Raw genomic sequence first — 6,000 nt, 5'->3', positions numbered from 1 at the left:
TCACCAACTCCCAGAGTTTATACAAACTCATCTCCATTGAGTTGGTGATGCCATCCAACCATCTCATCCTCTGTTGTCCCCTTCTCCTCCTGCCCTCAATCTTTCCCAGCATCAGGGTCTTTTCCAATGAGTCAGTTTTTCTTATCAGATGGCTGAAGTATTGGAGTTTCAGCTTCAACAATAGTCCTTCCAATAATCACGCAAGACTGAATCCCTTTAGGATGGACTGGTTGGATTTCCTTGCAGTCCAAAGGACTCTCAAGCATCTTCTCCAACACCACAGTTCAAAAGCATCAATTAGCCTCAAGAGATACACAACAATATCTTTCAGCTCTTTTGCTGATGTTTTTGTTGTTCAGTTCCCGAGTCTTGCACTGTCGCACACCAGGCTTCTCCGTCCTCCACTCTCTCCCAGAGTTTGCTCAGTTGCATGTCCATTGAGTCAATGATGCTATCTAATCATCTCATCCTCTGCCACCCTTTCTCCTTTTGATTTCGATCTTTCCCAGCATCAGGGTCTTTTCCAATGAGTTGACTCTTTACAGAACTAAAAGGGATTCCCCAGTGGCTGGTAAAGAACTTGCCAGACAATGTAGAAGACCTAAGAGATACAGGTTCAATCCCTGAGTCTGGAAGATCCAGTATGCTTGCCTGGAAAATTCCATGGACAAGAGGAGCCTGGTGAGCCAACAAATGGAAGATGCCAGCATTCTTCATTCTAGAGAAGACCACCTGAGTCTACATTAAAGGAAACTGAGAGGCTCTCAAGAGTTTACTTGAGACCATATTAAAGGAGGGCACGCTACACACCCCTAATCTTAACAACACTTATTGAACCCCTGCTATAAAATTCCTTTCCAAATCCTCCCAGCTTGGGCAGCACAGTTTTGAGAGGCAAAAACCTGCTGTATAAACGTTTACCTAGCCATGCAATAAAACTGTTACTTTCTACTTCACCCAAAGTTCTGTCTCTGAGATTCAATACCACACAAATGCACAGGGGCCATTTTTGGCATCAACTAGAACTATTAAATAAAAAGATTGATTTATATGCATATATATGTGTGTGTGTTTATATATATGTATATTAGTTGTTGTTAAATTGCTAAATCAGGTCCAACTCTTTGTGGCCACATAGACTGTAACCCCCTAGGATCTTCTATCCATGGGATTTCCCAAGCAAGAATACTGGATTGGGTTGACATTTCCTTCTCCAGGGGATCTTCCTGACCAGGGATTGAACCCACATCTCTGTTTCCTCCATTGGCAGGTAGATTCGTAATCAGTGAGCCAACAGGGAAGCCCACATATATAAACCCATAAATGCATAATATGTAATATATATTTAATATCTATCAATATGTCAGCAAGTTTGGAAAATTCAACAGTGGCCACAGGACTGGAAAAGATCAGTTTTCATTCCAATCCCAAAGAAAGGCAATGCCAAAGAATGTTCAAACTACTGCACAATTGCACTCATTTCACATGCTAGTAAAGTGATGCTCAAAATTCTCCAAGCCAGGCTTCAGCAATATGTGAACCGTGAACTTCCAGATGTTCAAGCTGGTTTTAGAAAAGCAGAGAACTAGAGATCAAATTGCCAACATCCGCTGGATCATCAAAAAAGCAAGAGAGTTCCAGAAAAACAACATTTTTTGCTTTATTGACTATGCCAAAGCCTTTGAGTATGTGGATCACAATAAACTGGAAAATTCTGAAAGATATGGGCATACCAGACCACCTGACCTGCCTCTTGAGAATCCTATATGCAGGTCAGGAAGCAACAGTTAGAACTGGACATAGAACAACAGACTGGTTCCAAATAGGAAAAGGAGTACATCAAGACTGTATATTGTCACCCTGCTTATTTAACTTAAATGCAGAGTACATCATGAGAAACGCTAAGCTGGAGGAAGCATAAACTGAAATCAAGATTACCGGGAGAAATATCAATAACCTCAGATATGCACATCTGAGGTTATGATATTTCTCCCGGTAATCTTATGGCACAACATCCTTATGGCAAAAAGTGAAGAAAAACTAAAGAACATCTTGATGAAAATGAACGAGGAGAGTGAAAAATTTGGCTTATAGCTCAGCATTAGAAAACGAAGATCATGGTGTCTGGTCCCATCACTTCATGGCAAATAGATGGGGAAACAGTGGAAGCACTGGCTGACTTTATTGTTTTGGGCTCCAAAATCACTGCAGATGGTGATTCCAACCATGACATTAAAAGATGCTTACTCCTTGGAAGGAAAGTTATGACCAACATAGATAGCATATTCAAAAGCAGAGACATTACTTTGTCCAGAAAGGTCCGTCTGGTCAAAGCTATGATTTTTCCAGTGCTTATGTATGCATGTGAGAGTTGGACTATAAAGAAAGCTGAGCATTGAAGAATTGACGCTTTTGAACTGTGGTATTGGAAAAGACTCTTGAGAGTCCCTTGGACTGCAAGAGGATCCAACCAGACCATCCTAAAGGAGATCAGTCCTTAGTGTTCATTGGAAGGACTGATGTTGAAGGTGAAACTCCAATCCTTTGGCCACCTGATGCAAAGAACTGACTCATTTGAAAAGATCCTGATGCTGGCAATGATTGAGCACAGAAGGGGATGACAGAGGATGAGATTATTGGATGGCATCACCAACTCAAAGGACATGGGTTTGGGTGGACTCCAGGAGTTGGTGATGGACGGGAAGGCCTGGTGTGCTGCTGTTCATGGGGTTGCAAAGAGTCAGACATGACTGAGTGACTGAACTGAACTGAATATATATAACATATATTAATAGATAAGCCTGGCATGCTGTGGTCCATGGGGGCCATAAAGAGTTGGATATGACTGAGGGAGACAACAATAACAATAACAATATATAATCACTAGATATGTACCTGAAGCCTTATTATTAAATCTAAATACTTCTATAACAAAACAAAAATATACCTGTCACTAACTTTCCCCATGGCAACAATTAATTTGTATCAGCTGATAGAACTTTTGCCAGAAGGATTTCTCTTCACAAGAAAAATTAAATAAAGACTTTAGATTTCTTTATTTACTTCCAGCGGGCTGATTAGGTGATAATATCAGTCAAAGAAGATCATTAGCCAAAGGCCAAAAACATTGCATTTCTGTCCCTGAATGACCTGATTAGCAGAATAAAGTCTCCATTTCCACTCATAATTTTTCAGTGCGGGGAAAAAAAGGAGCAATAACTTAGATAAGATTAAAAAGATTGTGGAAGATTCCACCTTTCACAAAAGTCACTAAGTTGTGTCATTGTGACCCAATGGACTATACAGTCCATGGAATTCTCCAGGCCAGAATACTAGAGTGAGTAGCCTTTCCCTTCTCCAGGGATCTTCCCAACCCAGGGATTGAACCCAGGTTTCCCACATTGTAGGTGGATTCTTTACCAGCTGAGCCAAAAGGGCAGCCCTTTAGACTCATCTACAGTTTTTCACAGCACAGGCCTCTCTTCTCCCCTTCCCCATATCCAACCCCTACCCCCAATACAGATTTGATCAAGCACTGAAAGAGAAACAGATTCAAGTTCAATTGACCTACCCTAGTTAAAAATAATCTAGGAGGGAAAAGGTCAAGTCTGTAGCAAAGTTCTCTTCAGTAACAAGATGCAATAAGCAGAACATAAACACTCTGTGATTGCTAAAAGCATAAAATAACAGTCACATTGATAGAAACTTAGCACTAAAAAAATGAGTTTCATTAAATAGAAACAAAAAATTCAGTGACCTTTACTTACCACATCTTAGGATATTCCCAGAATTTAGCAAAAATGAGCAAAAACATATACATTACGATAATATTTTTATGAGTTCTTTTAAAATGATCACAGCAATTACAGACACAATCTGGCAGGAAGGTCCATAGGTCTTGCCACCACAGCAAGATTCATCCCAATAGTCACCTCTGTGCCTCATCTCTGAAATTTCTTCTTTCATTTCTTAAAAATGATGGTATGTTCCTTTCTTGCTTACATCCGTCAAACCTAATTTTTAGGACTTTTGTTTCCTGTTGCGGTACTTGACTAAATGGAGTCTTAACCCCTTTTATCTTTTTGGAGTTATATCATCTGGCCAGACAATCCTCTTTCTGCCTGGAGTCTTAGTGGCTGGCTTATTCCTTATTTTTTTCCATTAACCTTTTAATATCATCAATATTGGGAGAAGAATGTGCTTATAATAGAACAACTACATTTAAAAATGTGAAATATATTTATTTTCTCTCGAGTTCAAACTTCATGATTCTGGGAAAGAACATAAGCTATTAGAGAGCCTTGAGCAAAATGGCTTGAGCTAAATGTCAGATGTACTGGTTTCCTTCATGCAGGGGCAATGACTTGAGAGAAAAGATAGAGAACAAGGGAAGGAGGGCATGTACACTCACTTATGTCCAACTTGTAGCCCACTAGGCTCCTCTGTCTGTGGATTTTCCCAGGCAAGAATTCTGGAGTGGGTTGCCATTTTCTTCTCCAGGGGTATCTTCTTGACCCAGGTGTCAAAACCACATCTCTTGTGTCTTCTGCGTTGGCAGGCACAATCTTTACCACTGAGATACTTGGGAAGCAAGAAAAGAAGAGGTCTTTCTAAAACACAATCCTGGTTGGAGAATTTTTTTTTTAATGTATAAAAAGTCCTAAGGCATTTAATTTTTTTGTTGTCAAAGAAATTTCTGACAATATAAGGATGACACAGGCATCTTGAGAATTAATATTTGAAATGTTTCTATCCCCAAACTTCAATGCTGTGATTTGAAGGGGAAAAAAATTTATCTGACCCTGTAGGTGTAAGTTTGTGAACAGTTAGAACAGCCTTAGCTCCTATTTCATTTTTTATTTAGAATTCTTGCAACTCTGTCACTGAACATCTTGAATTTGTTTTGCATGTCATCAACTGTATAAGATGAAGTTTTTTTTTAATCCTTTATTAGCTATACAATCAAAGTCTCAGGCCCTGCATGATTCTCTAAAATTTGTGGCTTTCAGATCAGCAGTGTCCTAGTTCAAGAAGGAAATTGCTTTCAGGCAGTATTATTCAAAGAGTCTTGCTTCCATTTTATCTTTTATTTAAGGCTGCTGTGTCATCTAGGGCTTGTTCATGAGAACTCCAATTATTTGATAGGCAGCAGTCAGTGACATTTTTCTCTTTTGTTTTCTTTTCTGATGCTGCTGCTGCTGCTGCTGCTAAGTCACTTCAGTCGTGTCTGACTCTGTGCGACCCCACAGATGGCAGCCCAACAGGCTCCCCTGTCCCTGGGATTCTCCAGGCAAGAACACTGGAGTGGGTTGCCATTTCCTTCTCCAATGCATGAAAGTGAAAAGTGAAAGTGAAGTCACTCAGTCGTGTCCGACTCCTAGAGACTCCACGGGCTGCAGCCTACCAGGCTCCTCCATCCATGGGATTTTCCAGGCAAGAGTACTGGAGTAGGTTGCCATTGCCTCTCCATCTCTTCTGATAGGCACAGCTAAAAATTATTTTCATTAAAAAATTAGGCACCTACTGAGTGGCTGAGGCAGTTTGCACAAAGACCACAACAATTTCCACTATGAATCAAGGAAAGAAAAGGAGTGTCTCTGACATGAAGAACTTTGCAGAATTACCTGAAGGGAAGTAGAAAGTTACTGCAATAACCAGAGCAGAGTTGATGACAACCTTATCTCAGAATTTTTGCCTGGATATAGTGTTGCACTTTCGCCTTCTGCCCCTGTGGGTTCCCCTGATATGGGGTACATATCTTATGTATTGAGTCTCAGAGTAGAGTCCCAGGGTGCCTGTGATAGTCTGCACTCCCCATTTGAGTATCCATGTGGCTGAGGGAGCATGACATTAAATGGTAAACTAAAAACTCTATGACAGGTTAGCAGAAACATTTTGAATTAGAGAAGAAATCTTTCTCTTGCTCTGTAACAAAGAGCACAATTTCCTTTTGTGCTGGAGTCCACAAATCATGTGGCCAGTGCTATATAAAAAGTTCAT

Source organism: Budorcas taxicolor, chromosome 3 (genome assembly GCF_023091745.1).
Source record: "Budorcas taxicolor isolate Tak-1 chromosome 3, Takin1.1, whole genome shotgun sequence".
In the NCBI taxonomy this organism is placed as follows: domain Eukaryota; kingdom Metazoa; phylum Chordata; class Mammalia; order Artiodactyla; family Bovidae; genus Budorcas; species Budorcas taxicolor.
This window is presented reverse-complemented; position numbering follows the sequence as displayed.